General features: G+C 41.4%; 1 protein-coding gene across 2 annotated transcripts in view; it reads left to right on the top strand.

Moving 5' to 3' along the window:
• LOC128305776 (pseudouridylate synthase RPUSD2) overlaps positions 1-23,828 on the top strand; it is a 95,458-nt gene that overhangs the window by 10,769 nt on the left and 60,861 nt on the right. The window lies entirely within an intron of this gene.

Genomic DNA, 23,828 nt, shown 5'->3' with positions numbered 1-23,828 from the left:
TATCGATGTGGTTCGAGCCACATTTGACGTGGACGTGTGACCATTTGCTGATGTTATGGCGAGAAGCTCTTGGGGGAATGGGTGTCTCTGTGTGTTCCCTTAATCTAACGTATCGTTGTTCGTATTCTCTTTTGTGGGTCAAAATGTCATGCGTTTCCTGTGGGTTTAATGCGTGTGTGTGTGGTGTGAGGAGGTTTTTTTTTAGTTCGGTCGTCTAACTTTGTCTCATGCTTACTGATACGGCGCAAGGGTAAAAAGGGTTGACCGAAGTGACTAGATAAATGAGTTTTATTTGTCTCGTTCTGTCACTTTAACGAAAAAGCCACTATTGGACGACCCATCCGATTGCTTCTGTGCTGACAAAGCCAATTATCTTCCGTCCGATGGTCCTCGGTCGGTCGGTTGGCCCGGACGTACGGTAGTGTCTTCCGCAGTGGAATGATCGCAAACCCGCAGGGAAGCTGTTAAAGTTCATAGGGTTTTGGTCGGCTTGCCGCTATTGCCAATTTACACTAGCTTGATGTGCGTGATGGACTTTGCTGCACGGCTTGGGAGTGGATGGTGTCCGGGTTGGTATCATTTCAAATTTGGCTTGGAGCGATGGGTGCTTGCCATGCATCAACCATCAGAGCAGCAGTGGAAATGCGTCGTTAAACTCTGACTTTCAATCCTCTGATGAGGTTGGTGCGATTTGTGAGCTGAGCGCATATCGTGTAGAATCTGTTACTCACTTTACTTTTACAACTTTTCGGTTTTGGTTTTAGCCAACAAGTTAGGTTTATCTGTCTGAAGTTGATTGACGCCGCAGTAGCTTGAAAAATGGCCACCGAAACAAATAAGTGCGCTATAGGGTACGCAATACGCACAGTGGTGTAATTTTGATGATGATAAACTAAAGAATTTCGGTGTGGTTACGACAAAAACATTGCGTTCTAATGTGTGACCATAATGGTTTGTTGTGTTGGATCTTAATATTTTTTATTACTTCGATATACAAAACGCGAAAGTTTTTGTTCTCATTTTTAATTATCTCGACCTCGTAATGCTGCTATTTTTACGATTATAGCTGTGCTTACTAGCTGGCATTCTGGTCTGGTGAATCGACGCTACCGTGTACCAACCAGCTGGTCTTCAAAACCGCGAGCTGCCAGCATACTAGACAATCTGGTTGTTTTTTTTTTGGCATCGGCACCCATGCCATGTGCTTGTGCACATCTTGAGGGCAAAAGGTTTTAGTTTTCTATTCTTGCTTTTTGGCCGTTTTTTTTTTTTTTTTGCTTCTTTCAATTTGTGGTTGGCTTTCAAAATCTCTAATCTGAATCGCGTGCACTTTTGTGTCTCGCTTGTGTTTCGGCACCTTCGCCACCACACCCGTCCCGTCTCGTTTGGCTAGATCTGTCTCCATCTTCCATGTCCAACAAATCTGGCAAGCCGAGAGTCGAGAACACACCGTGGAATGAAACGGTGGTGTCTGTTTTGGGTTGTCGATGCCATCTGAACTGTTTGGGGAATCTATTTTTGTTCTTCAGCTCCCTGGCAGTCGTCACCGTAATGTGGCGGCGCTGCCCGTTAGAACAAGACACACTCGAAAGACAAACGTACGGCTAGAGATCATCGCGTGATCGCAGGGAGGCTAGTTGGAGACACGGGGAGACAGCAGTAGCTCTTTAATGTCAGCAAATAGCGTTTTTCCTTTGCGATGGTGAAGGTAGAGCAGAGTCCCAGTTATGGACCAGATGAAGGGCGCCCGCGGTGTTACATCGGTAACCGCCGGATTGAGTGTAGGTAATAGCTCAAGCTAACTGTGGTCGTGGCACACACCGGCAGACGGTCGCTCGGTAGTTGGCAGTGGGCAAAACCCGTGGGGAGAGTCTATGATGCTGCTGGTCGGTTGGCGTCATTTCTCAAGTGAGACAACTAGTCGCGGCCAAACAGCTCTAGTGACACGAACCTGGGCAGGAAGGGTATCGTGAGCGAATGGAATAAAGCCATTTAAGCAAACGGCGACTGTGCAGCCATGTGTCTCGCACCAGATGTGACATATCGATGGGGTCTTTGCATAATGCATTTGTTTTTTTTTTCTCTAATAAATCGTTCGTTCGTACACATTTACCAAACCAATGCAGTATATGATGGTGCAGGCATACGAGCGAACATCAAGGACCAACAACGCAAGCTGAATTTAAAACTCATGTCTAAAAAAACGGACTTAAGCATTTTAATTTGTTTACATTTGCTTTAGCTGTCTCGTCTAGAGAGTACTTCTATTTGTAGAAATACTATAAACCCATACAAAATTGCATCGTCTTAATTAGGCAAATATATTCCACAAACATGGCCTTCAATTTTTGAATCTGTGATTTGAATTAAGCTTCAGTTTAATTTACCACTTATGTGAACAGTTCATAGAGGGCAAAAGGGAAGTAAAATAGAATTTTCGATGTAATAAAATGTTACTTAAATTAGATAGGGAAGTGCCTTTTCAATTGTTAGAAATTTACAGCTTTAATATAAAGTGGTGCAAGTTCAACACTTGTTGCTTCACAACCAGGAGCTATTCTACTGATATAACGAAAAGAATATTCTCGCCATTGATTCAATTAGAGCAATAAGGACTCGGGCAATAGTTTTAGTAGTGCAGATGGACCTATTGTTATTAGCCTGTAGCGCCAATAGCCGAGGAGATAATTGAATAAACTTTCTGCCAAATCTGCTCACTAATCCTCGTGTAAATTCAGTTTCCCCGATGTAATTCCGTACTTGGCCCATTACTACACGCCCACACTATGTACGTTAGAAGCATTCCCCTTTCGCAAGGGCAGATGATTCGAGTCCCAGCGTGCGAAGGCTCCAAGCTCATCGTTATCTTAACCTGAAATCGATTTTTGCTAATGTCCTTACGCTCCCGTCCGTCTGTGACATCCAGGGGCGGTCTCCCGCTTTTTTTTGTTTCTTTCTTGAGGCCAGTCTCGGACACCGAGGTCATGTCGCTCCCTTTCCTACGAGGGAGTATTTGTGTTTCGGCAAAACGATGACACTCATTTTATGGGGGGCAACTAAAGAATGGTCCGCTCCAGCTCCGACACCGGGCCTCGCCTATATCGCCGCCATGACTTGCGTCCAGAAAGTCCGTGGTCGGCTTAGTGGTGGAAAACTTCAGTGCTTCCGTTGTACACTGTTGGCGCCCTGTGGGTGCGCAGCCCTTCCGTCTCGTACCACCCTGCGACCGGACGTGACCTGGTGCTAATAAAAGAAATCGATATCCTCCAGCAACCGCACCTCGTGTGTGTATATCCCGTTTTCGGTGTCGTATAATGTAAAGGTAGTAAAAAAATAGTATATCCTTTCATGCACAGGGACCCTTTCAAGCTTGCCGTGCGTGCCATGTGTACATCTTCGGGAGGGTTCTTTTCCGGTTGAAAAGCACTTTTCGGTGTGTGCCAGATTGTTGCTGCACGTTTCTGGGTGTGATGAAACGGGGAGCAATATCCCATACGTTCGCAGGACATTTCGCACGTCGTCGTGCTGTTGTACTGTCTGTTTCTTTAAGTATACAAACCGAAGGGGACACACGGAATATTGAGGATATCAGTGTCCATGGACCAAGCGTTTTGGGGGCAAGCAAAGGGGCATGGTGTTCGAGAAGATCCATGAAGTCTACGTTTGCTTTCTTTGTGGAGGACTGTCGAGCCCCAGTTGTCTTTCCGGCTTTGCTCTCAATCCGTTGAGGAAAACCGTTCTGCGTTCTGCCATCGGATATCGATGTTTGATCGTTTTATTTTTATTTTACGAGCTCTCGGTCATTTCTGTGGCCCTTCCGGTTGTGACGATTGATAGATTTTCATTCGCGTGCGATTTTCTTTTTTGCGTGAAGTACTACTCAGACAAATTGCCACTTATTGAAATCTAATCCAGTGTGATGGCAAACGTATAGGTACTTAAGCGAAATGTTGTACGCATTTCTTCAGTTAAAATTGATATTACGTAACATTTTAAATATTTTGCTGAAGAAAACTGTAACTTTTTTTTTCAATTAGAAACTATCACCTATCAACCAATCTTGTCTTGTAGTAAAAGTTAAATAAAATTGCCGTGCCGTCAAGTTAGTTCATTTCTCACTTATTGCCGCCTTAGCTTTGCCAAACGCAGCTCCTAATACTGCCGCTTTGCAACGCTCCAATTGTCGATGCTTCACGTCGCGTATCTTTTTCCACACACCCGCCCACTGAGCAATTAATCAACAGTGGCAGCCGAAGTGCTAGTCAAATGAACGGGCAGTAGTAAAGCGGGTGTAGCAGCGGTAATGAATATTCAGAAGTTAATTATTCAGAAAATGAATTTATTGCCGCGTTATCGGTCGGCGCACCAGTTAGTGCGTAACGTTGAGATGCAACCGCGATCGGTCACAGCAGCGACGTGTGCTGCAATGGTATTGCATGTTACAGGTGATGATGATGTAGCTTTGGGATGAAGCAGTGATACTCTATTTTGCTGATAAGGATCATGATCATGAGGATTAGTAGAAGCGTAGTTTTTATAATGATCTTCACACTATGACATGCAACGATGTTGAATTGTTAGCTAACAATTGTTTCTTTTGTTTCCTTCTTTTTTACTAGCTTTTTGAAAGATTTAATGATTATTTTATTATCTTCTCTCGTTACAGGTACGTTGCAGTAAACAAATTAAATGAATTCTCTTTTATTGACGTTAAGTGCTGGTACGTATGGTTAGTCAGTTTTTATTAATGCAACGAATAATCTACGAAACATCAATCTTTAATTCAAACAACTTTAAACACTCAATTAAATGACGCTTGTCAAACATCGCAGTGACTAAACCTATAAAAACTTGATAGAATATGGATGAAGTTGCTGAAATAATTGTTGGTATAGTGGTTATCGAAATCAACTATACTTTAAATTCATTGTTACAATATCCTTGAATTTCGGAGGGCGTTACATCAAAAGCACTTCGAACTAGTAAGTCAAGGTGATGTTTTTTTTTTATTGTTGCTATTACTTTCCATCAAATGATATCTTCTGGTGTTTAACGTACCTTGACGGTGGTAACGTTTATATTCACGCCAGAGTATCGACTTGTGTCTTAGATTTTAAGACGGATCTATCATCTAAGCTATTGCATCATAAAAGGCAGTCATAGTTGAAGCGGTTCGCTAAGCTCTGCACTTAGTCGTGTGGCGATACAACTGTAAGACAGCGGAAATTAAGTAATGCCCTTCAAACTTGAACAGTAGCGAACGAAGTCGGAACATTTCCTTTCATTTTCACGGTCGCTGTCGAGGCATTGTTGTTCCCTCTATGGTTGGTGTGTTTGCTTGGGGGAAGGGTGCAAGACAGATACAAACATGTATCCAGGGAGAGCCAACTCAATCCGCTGACAGTCCACAATTAACTAGTCATGTTTGCTATATCCAGAGCCGTCGTGAAGATAATTTTTGGCCAGCGTCCTTCACCCGGTCAACGCGGGTTGGAAGTATAGGCTTTTGGTTGCTTCACCACAATGGTTGGTGCGGCTAAGAGGTTATTATGACTTGTCCGTTGATTGCTACAGGAAGCCCATGGCGCAACTACCGCATCTCCATGGTGATCATCTTAAGCAAAAATCTATAATATTGCGCATTGGTTTGTGACGTGCGTTGGTGGGTTTGATGCGTGTTTCACGCGAGGTACAATTACCATCATCATTATTGTTCCAAAGAAAACCGTCAGCCTGCCTGCCTGGCATTTGGTTCACTGGGAACGCTTGCTGAATGGCTATTACGCAAAAGGGTGTTTGGAGCATCGTGAAGCACAGAACCGTGCATCATTTCGTACCTCAGTTTTTCGTGATTGAATTTAGTGATCGGTGATGAAATTTCCATTGTTTTCGAATGACTAATTATACACCGGAGGAACACGCGGCACGAAATGTCATAGAAACTGGTAACAAACATCGAGCACGAGATAAACGTTGCGCACAGTGCCAAACGAAAGGAAGTAATAATCCAGTTTGCATCTTGTTTGAAATCGTATCTCACCTTTATGAAATGGGTTACGGTGCGATACGGAATATGCGTATCGAATTACGCGCAAACCAGTGTAAACACCGTCTCCCGGGGCTCTGGACGAGGCCATTGTTAGCAATGCGGCGGAACGTTGAGATGAAGTGCTCAAGTGTAACGAGGCGATGCAATCGGTGGGCGATGCAACAGCCACTGGGAAGTCACAAGCGTCTTCGCGCGCTCGCGATCGTGTACAACACAACGCCACCGAACGCGTCGATTTCACTCTTTCGCACGAAACATCTCGCGAATCTCGCGAGGCCCTTGCGCGCTAGCGACGTGACGCAAAGGCGGCTGGGTGGGTGCTGTGTCGTTGGTGTCGGTGTTGCCATTTATTATTGGCTCCGTTGTTGTTGTTGTTGGTGATGATGATGCCGCTGGTGCTCCTACCGTTACGTGATTGTCAGCGCACACGTGCCAAGTGATAGGGTATGGCGAAGTTTCGAAGTCGGGATGGAAACAAAAAACTCGTAGTACTTCAAAACTGGTTTACGGTGTGACACGGGGATCACATTGGGCGGACTAATTTGATCTTTAAGCGTATGTGATTTCTTGACTGCATGGACCGCGTTCTTAAAATATACAGTTTGACTGATGTTTTCTTAGCGGAAAAAAATAGAAAGAATATATTAATTATATTTTACATTAAGTTCCCTGATACATGACGTGAAAAAAAATGGACAAAACATTCCAATAACGCCCATCATACTCAACCCAAACCAACTCTGTATGTGGTTAAGCTGTCAATCAGTTCGAAAAAAATGTTTCAGGGTTGATTGTGTGGTTTAAAATAAATTGATCCCGTTTGACAATCAGCGTACGTCAGTTACAATCTACCACACGCAAGCGTTTATTAACCGCAGTGCCAATCGCGTAATGCAAGTTCTGTACTAAATGATTTAAGCAACGCATAACATTTTATTCATGTGTGTGAGAGAGAGAGAGTGAGAGAGAGATAGAGAAGAGATTATTTTTTGAAATTTACGTAATACTTCCGCAAAACCCATAATGTGTAAAAGTTCCTATGCACAAAAAATCTGAAAGGTTGTTTGAAGTTGTTGGCCGTACATATGCAGCAAGGATTATGGAAGTGTACATGAAACCGATAACGACATGGCCTTGAATGGTGGTTTTTTTAGAACGAGCTGTCGGCGGCGCTATTAAGCCTCGTTTTGGCGACACACATAAGCGCGGCGTGACAGAACAATTAAAGTAGAACCTGAATACCCGGCTGCTGTATGTGAGTTGCGGAACAGACACACCGGGCTCATAACGGAAGCCGCGTTGCCGATGGAATCACGAAGCCGTAAAAAAGGGATCATTTACCGTAATTAAAGGTATTATTATTATGCTTTCAGTCTTTGTTTCTTTTTTTTTCTTTTTTTCTGGTGTGTGTTACTGTGAGTCGTCATGTTTTTATCTCCGCCCGTCGCTACTTGTTTTTTTTTCAAGTTCATTGATTTTTTTCTTGCTGTTCCTCTTTCGGAAATCAATCGGTCGCTGCTATGGACACATGGGCCGTGCAGTGGCTGACTGTCTGCCGTTCGAGGAGGAGGAAACGTTTGGGTTTGGGTTTGGTGGTGGAAATGGGACGAGAAGGAAAAGAGAAATTAATTAAGCTAATGAAGAGGAGGACAAAGCGCGAAAGGTTCTAGGGCAGCATGGCGAATGGGGAATGGTTCCGCCACGGGTATCTTAAAATGTAAAGGTTGTTCTCTAATTGATTCACGTTCACACGGTTCCGTGGTAGTGTTGGTGGTTGTAAGGGCAGAAAAATGGTTTGGAAAATGTTGCTGAAAGGTCATTCATGATCGTTAAAAAATAGAGGAACGCCTTATAATGAACGTGTTTATGTGGGGTTTTGATATAATTTTTTAAACATTACTGTTCAATTTAAAAATGCACTTAGTTAATTACAACTTTGCTGCTTCCTTTGCGAATAATACGAATTACGTAAAAGCTCTATACAAAAAATCAGCAAATTAGCATTGTCCCATGCATGGAATTGTCGACTTCTATTAAATTTCTTCAAGCTTCTTTGCTCCAAATATCACCAAACATCATCGAACCGTAACACGTGTTGGACGTGGTCGTAACCTTAGGTAAAGTGTACGCCATTGTACTTCCGCTTAAAGTACTGTAATGCATCATCTTTCGGTCTGGCTAGAAAGATCGGGATTTTCTCAACCTTAAACAATGGTAGTGGAAAACGAATGGAAAACACGCGTTTTTTTACGCTTTTTCGTGCTTTACTTTCCGTTCGGTGTCTTTCGGTTTTTGTTTGAAAGTGCCATTATTTACTCGATGGAAAAATTTATGTGCGCTCAGCGAGAAAAATGTGTCCCATTTCCGATGCAACCACTGAACCGAAACCCATGCAAAAGGGTGGTATTCCATCGGAAACGGAAATTTAGTACCCGTTCCCGCGCTTGGTGGTCGTAATTGAACATCGTGCTTTGGATCTTTCCGTTCCTTTTTTTTTTGGCTATCGTTTCGTTCGTGAAAATAAAAAAAATCTTGCTTGGAGTTTTTTTTTGATACTTTACAACGAACCATTCTCCTCATATGCCGTGCAATGCGAGTAGTACATTTTTGTATCAACAGGCTAAATGTGTTTCCTTGCACTCTCCTGGGGGCATTTTTCTTATTGTGATATTTGTTCTCACGAATATGGAGACTTAGGCTTCCTTCGGGACAATATGAACTTTGCAAACACTTCATGGTCGAAAATCTTTGCTTTGCCACACCTACGGTCCTTCCTTGCGTAGATGGTGCTTATTTATGAGCCTATGAAAATCAATCAAACACATCGGTGGCAGGGTTTACGAGCGGCAATAAATTTTTGGACACTTCGTTGGAGTTTTCATAACAAACATTGGGCTCGTTGATTGTTCTTTGCCGTTTGGTTAGGAGAAAGAAACAGATTTTTATTTGTAATTTACGGGGGCGTATGCTACTGTAAGCTCGTGAAATTTAAAGTTAGTACAACTAATGTATTAATATTGAAACAGATCGAACGGAATAAAATCTCGAAAGATCGATTTTTTGTTTCAGAACTTTACAAGAAAAAACAAACACGAGAACTGTTAAGGTATTGAGAGGATTTCAAATATTTAGAGAAATAGTTTGCATTACTTTCCGTCCTGCTATTCATACCTGAAATAAGCCATCTCTCATTGTGCTCGGTCACCGTTCGTGCTCGTTTCCCGCACTGTTTGCTAAAATCTTTCCTATAGGGTGACCGATTCTAGCACGCGGGAAAAGGTCTATTATGGAAACACTTGAAGCTTGGTTTGTTTGGTCGATAAAACAAATATTGGCGTTTCGATGCACTTAGCACCCCGCCACACGGTGTAAGTGCAATTCCATATTTTTATGAGACTCACATAACAAAACCTATTGCCATTGCTTGCGTCATTCGTGTTTTCTAGCGAGTGCGCCGCGTATGTTTTGCAAAATGTGAGGCACGTTTGGCACGGCTCGCACGGTGCTGCAGCGCTCTGTTCGAAGTATTTTAGTGTCCTAAGTGTTGTTAACTGCTTAAACAACCTTTAGTATGTTGCGTAAGTCATAAAAGCTTTAAGAATTGTGATAAAAATTATCTATTTGCTGAAGAATCATTGATCAAAAACACAATTTCTACATTATTCAGCTAAATATCAGAAGTACGCCATAACAAACGAAATCATGTACAATACGAGATCGTTGCTGTCACTGAACGTCATGTGCGATAAGAGCCATTTAGCCCAACAGGGCAGCAGCCGTATGGGTGTGTAATATAATTTTAATGATTGAATTAGAACGCCACCAGCAGAAATGGAGATGTATATTTCATGCGAATACTAATGTGATTCCATACCTCCTTCTCCCCCACACAAAGAGTCCGCGGCTGTGTTTCATGTGGCGAATTTTATCCATGCTCCATGTCCGTCGTTTGCGCAAGATTGCTCACAAAATGGTACACCACAAAATGGTTTCCGATTTTTTGCCGTAACTTTCCAGAGCGACGGTGGCAATTTTCTACCCAACGGATTGCTAATCCGTTTCAAATGACCGTTACGCCCACGGGGCGGAATGTCCTTTTGAAGAGCCACTAATGGCCGTCGGTAATAAATATTCGCAGCTAGCAAACGTTTGTTACCATCATCGTGCAAAACCCGGTGCAGTTGGGTCCTTGCGTACAATCACATATATCGATGGAAAGAGCAACCGCTCCGAAGTTAGGGGGATGATGACGCTGTCGACAAGCTGTGGACGTTGGCCATCGATGTCCTATGACCTATGCAGAGTGTCGAGCGGTACCGTATTGGTACCATTGGCCCATCATAAGAACGATTTATTCGAGGAATTTGCAATAATACCGTCTGCGGTTTATGCCAGCGTCAAACGTGCGCCATCGTCTCAACCTCGACCATCTAAGACGGTCACATTGGTGACATTTATTCGATTGTGACTGACCGACTGGTGATGAGTTAATCATGTTTCGTGGTGAACACTTTATATAGGTTGCAACCCTATAGGTTGACCTGTGTACACCATCTTTGAGGGCCATGCCACATGTCACCAGCTTTCGTTTAATGTATGGTTGAGTTGGAACGTCAATCGTTTGCATCTTCTCTGCAGCATCGTTAATGTGGCCTTCATGAACTAGTCTGTAAGAAGTTTAATGTATCGTCGGAGGAATGAACGAGTAAAACGACCTATTTAGCACGAAATTGGCCGTATTTATCGTACAAGCAGCAGACTGCAATACAACTATTTACTGCATTTATATCTATAGTCATAATAACTATATTTCAGTGGTAACAATTTAACTCCATTTTGAACAATATTTTAATTAAACACGCTAATTGTTGTGATGTTATCTGGGAAAAAATCATTCCTAATAACTGCCGTTGTATTTGGAGACTGGATTTTATTTATTGACAGCAGATTTGTTTCGTATGACTTTATGTTTAATTTTATTCCTTCTCGTCGCATGAAAATGTCTTATCGCGCACTAACGCCAACGACACATTCGTACTACTGATTGTAAAATTTTCAATCACCTGTGAGAGTAAATTTCGGCAGCTAATCATGCGGAAAATTGGACTGTTACCGAAACGTTTGTTCGTTAACGAAATTATCATTTCATGGAGATTAAATTCGACCTTTGCCTGATGTGGCTTCTCACCATTAATTTCACATCCGCCTATTCATACCGGTTGCAGCAAAACAAACCACCTCGGATTTCAAACCGGCATAACCGCGATGGCGGTATACACGGTTCGTTACTAGGATCATTCGATACCGGGCACACTCACTCCGTACATCCGTACATCGGTTGGATTATCAGGTCAGGCATCTTGTGCGTTTTGTGATAAAATTGGCTGGAAAATAAGCGAAAATCCGATACACACCCAGTGGAGAGCGAAATAAAAAACACACAGCGCCAGGCGATGCCTGCAGGTATTGTGCTTGTAGATGATTGTGCTAACAAGCAGGGCGTGAGAACAAAATCGGCAGGAAAGCGATTAGGCAGCGCTGTAAATTGACAATTACTGTATTTCCTGTACACCGTACATGGTTTAGTTTTTTTTTCATTGCCAAGAAAATCGAACGTATCGTTTGGCTTTGTCAAGAATGTCTTTGCGAGGAATTCTGGTTCCTTCTGCTCCGTCCGTACGGCTGGATGCTGCTGTTGCTAGTGTTTGTTCCATTTAAAATGTAAGTTCAACCAATACCGCTTTCGTGCTTTCGCTTATTGAAACAGGACTGTGTAGTTGACTGATTGACATTCATAATGGTTTATCGATTTTTTACTTTTGGAACAATGTTTTGTTTCTTGAATAAATTAAATGGGTATGCGCTTGTGTAAGTTTCTTATTGCGTGTAATATTTTCGACCAACAATATTACGAAATAATTTCAAACTAAACTGCTACTACTAAACTGAGCTAATATGAGCTCTTTAAAGGTATTACTATCGTCTGGGAGTTACAAAAACGGCAGATCTTTTATGCTGGAACCGAATAGTGCATCGTTTTGCATGAGCTTTCGTGAGTTACTGTTGAAGGACATCATCAGCGGCACTCATAAATATTTTGAATACCAGGCAGTCTGCAGCATTGCTTTCTCGAAAGAGGATTTTTTTTTTTGCCAAACTCTTCTTTTAATTTTCTTTTGTGATTTTCTTTGCCCGACATCAGCACCTGGTTCGTACGGTAAATATACGGCAAATAATGTCCACACTGAAGTACGAGAAAACGAAAACCATTCCGAGTGCGTTGGTTGGTTGGTGTGCGCCCCCCATTACATTGCGTCTTCCATGAAGGATTCTTCGGGCTGTGTTGGCATCGTTTATGGCACCGGTCCACTTCGGCAACGCACTTTTATTCGGAACTCCCGCACGAATTCCCAATACAGCACAAGTGGTGCGTGTCACTGGGAGCATCATTTCAGTTTTGCGCCTAATACATGAATTACGGTTACTTGCGAAAGTTTTTCGACAGCATCGATCGAAAGTTGTTCGGGGCTCTGCGTATCCTGGGAGGGTGATAAAATTTTAACTTCCACCGTACAGTCTCTGTTGACCCTTTTCCCAGTAGCAGAACAATATAAGCCGTGGGGTTGTTTTATGTTGCGCCACAAAACCGTTTCTTTGTATGACGTTATAGCCATAAATGCGAAATTTGAAACGCATTAAGTATCGCCACTCGTTAATATATGCATAACTTAGCTTTTCGGGGTTTGAAGATTGCAGACCAATGTCCGAAGGCGCACGAGTTTGTTTTAAGTGCATTTAAATCTGTTGTGTTTCAGATAAAAGAAATTATTAGTAAGTAAATGAGGTGTAGGAAAAAATCGATATTTAAATAATAAAAATATTCATCCATATCAACATAAGGTCATTGTACGTTCTTGCACATAATATTCTAGACATGCGTTTTGTTCACATCATCTACACAGTGTACATTATTTATTATTGGAAGATTATTAGCATATGAGATAGGTTCAAATCCAAATAAAAATTGTTTCTTTTGAACGGCATGCCTAGTGCCATTTGACATATTTATTTAATGCCAGAACATTGGTCATCCCAGCGCAGATTTTTAAGCTTGAAGTAATGTTGCGTGGCTTATTTATTTGGGTGTAAGTAAATGTTCAATTTTTATGATATTTTAAATTTATTATTTGATGGGAGGAAGCTGGTATATTAAGTGTACGTTTACTGTTACTCTACTCAATACGTATATTCAATTTAATAACCAATGTACACTTAGTGCCTAAGCATTCGTGGGGTATCAAGCTCGCTTCAAGTTATTCTCTTTCAACATTGAAACATATATTTGTTTATTCCAATTGTTTTGTTAACAACCAGCAATCTGGCCGAGTACATCCAGGATAATGTGCGTTTCCACTATTTGGAGAAAATATAACCTCAAATCTAATGCAAATTGTATCACAGATTAAGTTACCAACAACTGTAAGCATTATCGTTTGGCCATTATTCTCAAATAACAAAAAAAAAAATATTACCATTCCAATCTGCTTCTTTCCGATCGAAAATCATTGAGTAATTCAAAAGTTTCGAAATGAATTTTGAATGCACAATTGTGTTTTCGTGATCAATATTTTCCCATTTACGTTTATCTCGATATTACGTTCAAGTCGCTTGTCCTTCAGGATACCGATGCCCAGAAGGATAGCAATGCTAAAGAAAGGAAGAACACGCAAGGTGTCTTTTTGCGTTATACTTCACGGTTGGATGATTTATTCAATTGATCGTTCACTCGGAAGTAGCAGTGCAGCATAAAGTTTTGCTGATGCGTTCGCCTGCCGGCCGTTGTACGATGAAATGTTGCCGCTGTTGCGATTCCGTTTCAGAAAACAATAATCCGTACAAGTGTACATTATTTAATTGATCATTTTTCCCTTCTTTAGTTTGCTCGAGTCGAGGCACGCGTGAAACGAATTTATTGTGCGGTGGTGTGCGGACTGTTGGGTGGAAAATAAATCATTTAACATATGCAAACGCCTAGATTTAGTGAAAATAATAAGAGATAAATAATCAGTATGGATAGGCCGTTGTTCGGCGATGCAAAAATAAAAGTAAAACACAATTTCGATCGCGCGCTTGAAGCAGAAAAGAAAAACACAGAAAAAGAATTCAATCAGCCTAATGGGTGAGGGGTTGTACAGTGGAAAACGGTTGTTTCGGTTGATTTTTTTTTTGGCTGGCGTGGCTTCCGAATGGTGTTATTGTTATGCTGTGAGCAAAATGAGAAAAAAACGTTAGCCGACAAGTGGGCTGTTAGAGAAAATAACACCGGGCGAACAGTGGTGCAAAGAAAACAGGAACCAGAACCAACTTGATGACACTTGAAAATGATTAATTGTCCGTGCGGAATATGCTGTAAATTGCAATTCGATCGTGGTGGGTGAAATCGCTCAGATCGCTGGCTGGTACAGGGAAAATTCAAAATACACCATGCACAATGTAACGATGGTTTGTTGTGGATGTTTTTTTTTATCACAATACGAGTTTTGTCGCCTCATACGTGGTACTCCTATCACACCACATCCACTACGCCTCGGTCTGGGCACAGAGATTCGTTGTCAACGATGACACGATCCTGTGCGGTATGTTGATCTCCCAGCCGTCCCAGGAATATTGAGTGGTTTAAAAATAAATCAATTCGAAAGTGGGGTGGCATTCATTTTCCGTCGGTATGAAATGAGACTTTGAATTCAATTCAGTTCTAGGGTCGAGGGGTCGCACGGCGCAGGGTGGTGAGTTATTGGAGTCGTATAATAGAAATGTGTTTCTCGGTGTTGCTGTTCGTGTCAGGTTTGTGATTACACGATACGCAAGTCATTGTGAGATGAGAGGCAGAAACTGAAAATTAGGTAAAACAGCAGCACCGACGCGAACAGCAAACAATATTCTTACGTGATTTATTATTACCCTCGTGGAAGAGCGAGAAAATGTGCCTGAAAATGTGAAACATTTTGCTTTTGCCGGTGTAAATGGAGTGAACAGAAAAACATTTCTGGTTGTAAAAGTGTTAATGGTACGAAATTTACTGCAAATTGAGTGATTTTCGGCAACGAATCGGTACCATTTGTTGGATTTGGAATAAAAAAGTACGAACGTTTCGAAGTTTCTACAGCACGCTACAATGTCTCGAAGGCGCATAGCGGAAGTAATAGATAAAGAGGTATTATGCGGCGCAAGCGATAGACCGCTGTGTTTTCATCGTTGAAAAGGATACCGATTTACTCTCTAGCACAATGTCGAAGCTCAGCCATTAATGAGCCATTAGCATATTAAAATTCAACCATGCGAAATCAATGTATATTGGGCTTAGTCTTCATAGCTTAGTCATCAAAAAAGCTTTGCTCGATTTGCTCGAAGGAAACGAATGTCAGTTTTTGTTTTCTTTAAAATGATAAATTGTAACCCATAAAGTGGACCAAGGAAACTAATTTGCCATGCATTAATATTATTCATGTATCATTTTTTTGGTGGCCTTAATTCGCTAGAATTGTCGTTGCACAATTCTATAAACATTACATAAACAAAATTGTGTCTTTTAGGCATCGTTTGATACATTTACCATAACGTATAAATAAAGAAAATTCCAAATTTCAAACACTTACTTTCATTTCTTCAAATGACTTAAGCGTATGGCTCGTGTAATCGTGCAACCAGATATGACATCGCAAGAAAACGATCTGCATGCATCTGAACCGTAACTTTTACATGTGTGGTCCGGGGGATGTCGACTCCGAATGTTGTGCCCTGTAATTATTAATGCAACGAGATCCGCCTTCAAAGCAGTGCTCGTTTGGGTGTAAAATTGAAACCGGTCGTAATGATGACGCGTAGAAACCCGTTTGTTTAATAGAACGGGACCGTTTATAGTTTATGATGCTGATCACGCAAATACTTCTAGTGAGCTGTTCAGTATATTTGTACACCGGGACTTGTGAACTCAGTAGAGGGGTTTCGAGATAAAGTGACAAAAGTTGGGATAATGTTTAACGTGGAGATTAGAACATGTAGAAGTAAATTAGAATATTCGCTTTTTGCGTAGGGTCTTGTTGTAATCCATTCTGTACAAACCTGTCATTACTAATACGCACAGCACTACAAATAGCTCCGCGAAAAATATTGAAGAAATTATGTATAGCATCAATTCCATATTTCCGTCAACATTAAATTTTTATTATTCAAAAATTCAACTTCATCTTTAAAAAAATCGAGAAATGGTCGCAATTATCTCAATCTGATTTTTAAAACTCCATTAAACTAAACCGTTTGTATCGTGACATGCATCGTTTAAGACATGTTGTCATGCGAAAGGAAAGGAAAGATAAGTCAGTAATTATATATCCAAAATCTATGAGGGCACGAAAAGTATGCTTTCTAATGAAAATTTACTACCGACTCTATCATCACCCCAGGGCATTATGCAAACGGAAAAACGGTCTACGAGACGCTCAATAAGGTTAACCTTTAATTGATGGATAGACGGCATGCTTTTGCCGGCCGTACGACCTCCAGTGATCTCCGATGCTTCAAAAGTGTCACCATACGGTCGGCCGACAATTTTCACACTGCACTATTAGCCGAGTCTCTTCCGCCAGGCACTCGCGCACCCAGTGAAACCGCCCGTTGGTAAGCAGAAAGGTCTTGGTTTGAATAATAGAGTTGTTAATCTGAGTCTCAGTTGCGGTTTTTCCCGAGGGAAGCATATTAGCCCGTACGAGTGGGGCGTTAGTTATCTGTTTCGCTTCTCTGTTAGCTTCTTTTTAAATATATTTTCCCTTCATGTCAAATAAATCGATTACGGTGGTGCCTCGGGTGCGTGCGTGAGTGGGGTAGAAAATAAATCATAGCTTTAAGCATTAATAAAGCATTGCTTTGACAGCTACCGCTCGTTTGCTAATAGAAGAAAATCAAAACAGCTCCGACCGGTAGTACCACCGTGCTTCATTTCCAGTTGTGTATGTGTGTTTTTAGCACTTCTGTGATGGGCCTGATGGGAAACGGAATGTTATCTTTGGTAACGCTTCGCACATGATTCCCCAGAGATGCTGCGCCGTGTGTTTGTATATTGGCACAACTTTGACATCCGATGTTTATATTTCATCTTCTGTTTTGTACGTTTGTAGCTGACGAGTTTTGAACCGAATCGATGTAATTAGTCATTACAATTTCGAATAGTTCAAGTAACTCCTGTAATGTACTTAATTAAAAAATGGATGTTTGCGTTTAAAAGATGCATTTAAATTTTCGCTCGCGAAATCAAAAATTGTTCGTGTATTTATTTAATCGTGATTTTTACTCGGAGTTTGTTTTTACACCGCAAGCTCAGCCACTCATTTCGTTCTACATGTTTTTACGCAAAATGTAAATCTTGCACGCAAAACGACACGCAGCAAGCGTTTATTAAATCGCGCTACGCACCATCCTGCCCGAAGCCGCCCATGGCACGGGGGGTAACGAAACGGATTTAAATTATCCCCCAGTGGATTGTTTATACTCATTTAACGCTCACCGGAGCCAACGGCAACAGCCGAGGCACACCAATGTGTTTGACGCTTCGTTTCACGAGACCCGTTCCGCTACTCGTGTGCGAAAGGTGGTTGAGGGTGTGGGTTGAGGGAAGTGGCGCAATCGAAATGTGAGGGTTTTTCGGGGCGTTCTGTGAATCGTGAAAAATCTGCTACCGTTCGTTTATACTTTCGGAGCCGGTCTGGGAAGATCAGAGCATTTCACAGTGCACAGCGGTTTGATTGGGTTGCGAAAATTTGCACACCGACAACGTAACCGATCGTCAGACGATAATTGATTAATAATCCCGCAGTTTTCGGTCGGTGGTGTTTTACGGTACGCAAGGCGTTCAAAGGCGTTTGCCTGTAGCACGTATAATTGCTTGATTTACTTTTAATTATCGCCAGAACTCACTCGCACGGTTCACAAATGACGTGATTTGAACTTATGTTGTGAGCTCATTTGAAGCGAAATAGCAATTTCATCGGTTGCCCATTGCTTACCGAGATGTGTTTGGTACAATGGTGGTGCCTTTAAAGTGATTAATCTATATTTAAATTGAATTGTAACTAATTTTCCTGTAAAATGAAATTCAAATTAGTGTTTCTATGTTTATTTAATTATTAATTTGTTAGATTTTAATCTCATAATTTTTAATTGTTGTCCTTGTTTAACTAATCTTAATATTTATCGATATGCGAAAATTTTTTATTGATGATAAAAAATACTAGCTAATATGATGAAAAACAGATCGATTAAATACAATTCAAACATATCACGTACAAAACAGCACGCCGTTTAGTACACACTTTGTCCAACAACATTGGTTTAGTCACCATAGTCACCTCCGAACCTGGCACAATGCAGCATACCATCCTTTATGTGTTTGTCGCACTAATTATTGTGGCTGATGCCTTTCATATCACACCGAAACGGTTGGTTGCGGTTGATAGTATGATGCTGTTTCGAACTACCAAAAGCAAATCCAAGCAGGAGTGCGCTGCGCTGGAATACAGGAGGCAGATAATGGTATTATGGATTTTAGATTTTCAGTAATCCATTTGAATGGGCGCGCGATGTACGATCGGTGGTGGCGCTCGTCGTTGTCGGCTAATTAGCACACATCGCTAGTTTCTAATGTTGAACAAAATATCAACGACGGCCAACGGCGGAAGATGGTGGATGGAGGCACTACATTAATCTCTTACCTCGCTGGTTCCATCTTTGCACACCGTGATGGAATCTAGACAAAAGCGGATGTGCCGAAGGTTAGAGGGTACGGCATGAAGGGAAATTAAACTTCCGCGAACTTTGCTTTTGATGCGTTCACCCCGGTCGTGTATGTGCGGGCGATGAGCGTGTTGTTATGCTCGTATGTGCCGATAGCGTTCATATCGACATGAATTTGGCGTTTCCCTCTTTCCGGCTAGCAGCAGATGGTTTTGTAAGATCTGGAACGGGCACGGGTTCTAGCACGAAACGAGGAAACGGTCCATTGGCTCACCAATATCGCGCTGACGGGGCGGAAAAAAGTCCTGCGCCTGGCGCTGGAATAGGAAGTTTGTTACGTCTTACCCCAAGCATAGTTAATGCTTGAATTTAGCTCTTGCCTCAAGCAGATATTTATGGGAACGGAACGATAAATTATTTTTACTTTCACTTGTACGGCTGGCCACGGGTTTTTCTCGACCGGTACGCTCACTGTAGATCGGTCATAGAAAACACAATAGGTGTTTGTTGAAGAACACGTTTGTCTGGTGTGTTTTATTTACTCATTCCAGACGGCACGACTGTGGCTTATTGTTGGGTAGTACGTAATAAATTAGCACATTTCTTCTAGTTGGTAAACGGAAAAAGTTTCTGAAAGGGTATCGGAGTACAATCTTTTTTTTTCCCGGGACATTAATCTCTGACAGCATTTTTGGCCAAATAAACATAACTTGGTGGGGTGTGGTGTGTGAATTGTACAAGAGTACTAGTATGGATGTGTGTTGATAATTGTTGTACTGTGAATAACGAGACTCTCAATATTTAAAAGCATAGTTAAAGCATTAAATAGCGTAAGAAGTGGCTCTCTGTTTAACATTTCACTTTCCTCCGAATGCCGTCAGAATCTATCGAATCGAATTTCATTGGATGCGGATAAAAATCAACTCTTTTGTAAACAGAACCGTTTCGCTGCAGCGAAAAGATAACACCGAAACGAGAATGTTTTTCGAATGGATTATGATTGGTTCGCGTAAGCGCTCTGGCGAATGAAAAGAGGAAAAGCTAGTTCACCGGGTCCGTTCAACCGGCTAACACTTATCCGGACTATTCAAAATGCTATTAAATATTCATTTTGACCGCATCCCAACTACCCATGCTTGGGAACGAAACAGGCTTTTTCGGACGTACCCGTGTGTGGAGCCGTGTTGGGATGTTTCAAGTTTTGAGCTTGTTATAGGATGGGCCACGGGAAACGGGCCTTTGCTTTGAATATTTTCCAACCCCTCATCCCATACTTGTTATGGTTGCAGCAAATGGTTCACTTTTCCATACCTTTAACTGTCGGTATACTAAACAGACACACATAGAAAACACCTCCCGTGGTTTTTGCCTTTAATGCGCATAAATTGATAAATTATACAAACAAACAACTAAAACACACACGCACGTAGAGTGTTATCCTTCCGTTGACTGAACAACCGATACAATCGGGATGCAACCGACGCGTAAATGTGCGCAAACAAGTGCAAGGGCTAGGATGACCTTAATAGCTCTCGGCGGATGCTTAAGAGGGTTCAATTGAATCCATGGTGACCTTTCATTTTGGAACACATGAGTTAGTTTCCAAGCCGAAACAATAGAATCATGCCGATTGCGGCTGGGTATGAGCGCATAGCGTGAAATTTCGTGCTAGTTGGCTGGAAGAGTATGATGTAATTTAAAAAAATGTAGATCCCCGCTTCACCATGCCTGTATTAGTTCTATCGATTTCGAAACGATGATGCAATGACGTAGGGTAACTTTAATGGTTCCCATTTTATCCTATGCATATGCATATGGCTAGGATAACGCAATTGAGCGTGTAGTTTTGAAAGGTTTTGTAATCAAGCTCTTCGTTGTAATTATGGGGGTATCTCTGGGTATGCTTATCAATATCTATTTTTATTTACTTACTCATTTCAAATTAATTATCTACTACCAAATTTACTTTAAATTTCTTTATCGATTGGCTCCTCAACGGGCTGCTCATTGACTCATTTATCCTAAAATAAAGATCCAGTGTAACATCGATCGGTTCGATCTTTTCGAGCATAAAATCGTTAAAATTAGGTATGACACAGGCGGTTATACGACATTTACGTGATTTATATCGCGTGCCTTGCTGATCAAGCGCGACTACACGAACCAACAATCTTTTGACAGACATACTGACCTAGCGATCGCATTTGAACGACAAATTGATCGTGAATGTAGATAAACTTTTTGGAGCTCGATTCGTGAACACCCATTTTAAAGTTTAATGATTGCGTTCTTCTCCGTATTCAATTTGTTCAAATTTTATTTCAAATTCCATCGTAAATTAATACTTATTTCAAAATTTTTATTTCTTTATTTTACAGGTAAATTTCCAATCTGTTGTATAAATCGGGGCAGCTGCACTGATGTATTACATATTAGAAGATTAAGTAAGTAATTGTATAAGTTATAATGACTAATGATGAACAATCCAAAATACTGAAGAGAAATATTATTGTGACGAAATGTTCGACGTCCCTGGATCGCAACGTCAGGGACCGACAGATCGAATTGATCACTCGAGCAAGAAGGTCGAGTAAAAGTTAGGAAGTGAGGAAGAGTACATACGAAATTTCAGAACCCTTCAAATGTCCCCATGTAAGAATGAAAGATTAGAGAAAATCTTCCACAACGAATATGCTTCATATTAATGTCTTATTATAAATATAACTTCCATGTATGTTTCTCAAAAATAGTCAAAATCTATTATCTGACAATATATCTCACAGTTGTAAACTAACTATGAGCGTTTTCTCACTTTATCCCTTTGTGTTAGGCGAGAAGATAGTCTACAACTAAAATATGTAGAATTTGATGTGCCACGCTATGCGTGAGTTCCGGAACAAACGCTAAATTCAAGCGAGTTTCTCGGGATTGGGAAATTTCTTCGACCAAATAACATAAAGCCAGCCAAAGTTGTGTCCATGTTTTGTTCCATGAGTTGGTTTGAAAGTTGTGCGGGCCGGTTGACTAGTGTGCCGGGTGGGTGGGGGAGCCCTCCGTTTGCAGGGTCTCGCATACAACCGACATGGCACAAAAGTACCACTTTTCGGCAGTGTTATGTGAAAAATTCCACTACCCCCCGCGTATATGTGGCGTTTCCCATCACGAACCGCATACTTAAGGCATCACGAGTTATTTCGCATTTGGCAGCACGCGGACCTGAACAGCACATTCCGCTGCTTCGAATACCAGGCCTCGAACCTGCTTGGGCGTGTAGCATATTGTAACGTGCGAAACACACACGACTCCTTCGGCGATCGCGTAGCTAAAGTATGAGCTTCCCACAATCCCCTCGGGGCGATGATCCTTTCGGATCGACGAACCCGGTAGCTTGTTGGGCATTAGAGGAAAGTTTAAGCATGTGCCTGCGAAAAGGTGTTTTGCCCGTCCGAATGAATTCCTTTTACCTGGCGGGCCAACCTTTGAGTTCTTGAACTTCCGAACGCATTAGCTGTGTTGAAGCCAGAGATGGAATGCAATCGTTAACCAGTTACGTAAAGGTTACATTTTACACAACGCCGAATTTGAAGGCTATACCAGGCGAGGATTTTAATTCTAAAAAGCGTATACGTTACGTATATCGTTTGTTTGTAAATTTATCGTGCAAACTGTTTGTTGAACTGCTCCATCGTTTGTAGTGTCTACATGCACAATTTGTTGGCCCGCCTCCTCCCTGGTATGTGCTAGAAGAAATGATGCACGACCCAGTAATGACTTCATCAATCGACCAAACATTGGAAACTGCCTTCCCAGCTTTGTTAACTCGCTTGTCGTTACGACGATCATAATCATTATGTCTGTCACTTGAAAATCATAAAACTGTCCCACAACACATCGTTAGACCCACCACTGGTTTCACGAAGGAACTGTATGAAATAGAGGGAGTGAGAGAAAACATACACAGCTGTATTAATTGTGAATCGTTTATATTCTCCATCCATCCATTACACTCATCAATCTATTCGCACTCGATTCGGCCGGTGAAAAAGAAAAAAACACATAACTATCGTCGCGCACATTTTTCGCGCCCTCGCTCTAAAGCGGTCATAACATAAAAATCGAATCCAGTGAATGGGTTCCAAACCTAAAGCGGTTGGACAGATTGGATTACGATCAGCCGCCGTAAAACGAGCAGTGAAGCCGAATTTGAATAATTATGTAAATGATATTATCGTATGTGAACTCGGTAAAAAAAAACGATAGTAAATTATGTTACTTTTACATGATTTTATGCAAACTGAACAATGTGGAATGTTCCAAGAATTTTTGCTCAATTATTTACACAACATTAATTTGGCATATACAGCAAAGAACATTTTTGAAATATATAGATATACGGCCTGGCCGTTCTTCCGATAAATAAACAAAAACATTTTTGAAATATAACGGAAGTGTTCAATATTTGAAGAATGTCATAAATAAAGTGACATTGAATGTGCATTCAGTTAAAGTTGCATTCGTGAAGTGCACATTTATTGCATACTTAGCCGGGGATCGCTGCCTGTTGCGGAATGTCTATAATTAGCGAATAAAAATATAGCACGAACCTATTAAATTTTAATTACCCCTATAAAGTGTATCGTGATCTTCATCTTTCATCTTTTTGGTTAATTTTGCTTTTTTAGGTTTAGTAGCATGTGCCGGTAACTGAATCGCTTGCAAACCGATCCGTACACACATATTAGAAGTCCATCTTCCCTGGGGAAGGTTTGCTGTATTCGCAGCGCCGTGCCGTGCCGTCCTTTTGACAGCGATATTTTTGCCAGCATGGTTGATGGGGGGAGGCTTAATGAATGCAAATCATATGCAGTAGCCGTGAATAAATGCATGTCAAGCATGGCGGATGGCCGCCACAGGGAAACCGCCAGCCAACCGCCAGCGGCTAAAGTGCTTAGTCGTATGGCATGCGAACGTGCAGATTTGGCCTTTGTGTCCA

This window comes from Anopheles moucheti, chromosome 3 (assembly GCF_943734755.1).
Source record: "Anopheles moucheti chromosome 3, idAnoMoucSN_F20_07, whole genome shotgun sequence".
NCBI classification, from domain to species: Eukaryota; Metazoa; Arthropoda; class Insecta; order Diptera; family Culicidae; genus Anopheles; species Anopheles moucheti.
Note: the sequence above shows the minus strand (reverse complement) of the source record. Positions and strands in the feature narration are given on the sequence as shown.